This window comes from Anolis sagrei, chromosome 11 (genome assembly GCF_037176765.1).
Source record: "Anolis sagrei isolate rAnoSag1 chromosome 11, rAnoSag1.mat, whole genome shotgun sequence".
In the NCBI taxonomy this organism is placed as follows: domain Eukaryota; kingdom Metazoa; phylum Chordata; class Lepidosauria; order Squamata; family Dactyloidae; genus Anolis; species Anolis sagrei.
The window spans coordinates 4,547,282-4,547,889 of record NC_090031.1 but is presented as its reverse complement, the minus strand read 5'-3'; positions in this window follow the sequence as shown (position 1 = coordinate 4,547,889).

Sequence of the window (608 nt, the reverse complement as noted above, 5' to 3'; positions counted from 1 at the left end):
GGAAAGGACCCCAAGGGGTCATCCAGTCTAATCCCATTTCCGACAGGCAGCAGGAAGACACAATACGAGCCCTCCCGACAGATGGCCATATTGCAAAAGCGTCTACTTGGTTTACATAAGGCCAAGCCCAGCAATACAACAATGCAAATATACAACATAAAAATATGGCAAAATATAATGAAAAATGAAAAATAAAATACAGAAAACCCTACATATGAACACAGCAAAACAATATAATATCACAGTAGTTGAACCACAATCTATCTATCCATCCATCCATCCATCTATCTATCTAATGATTATATTATGATAGTATTATAATAATATAATCGTAAAATTCTATGTACTTTGATAAGATTTGGAAGGGACCCCAAGGGGCCATCTAGTCCAGCCCCATTTCCAACAGGCAGGAAGACACAATCTGAGCCCTCCCGACAGATGGCCAGATTGCAAAAGCCTCTGCTTGGAAACCTCCAGGAAAAAGTTGGGCTGAGAAGAGGAGGAGGAGGATTGCAAAAGGAGGAGGAGGAGAAAAAAGAGGAGGAGGAGGAGAAGAGGCAACCAGTCAGGGCGAGCCTGGGCAGCAGATCCACGCCCCTTAATCCTCC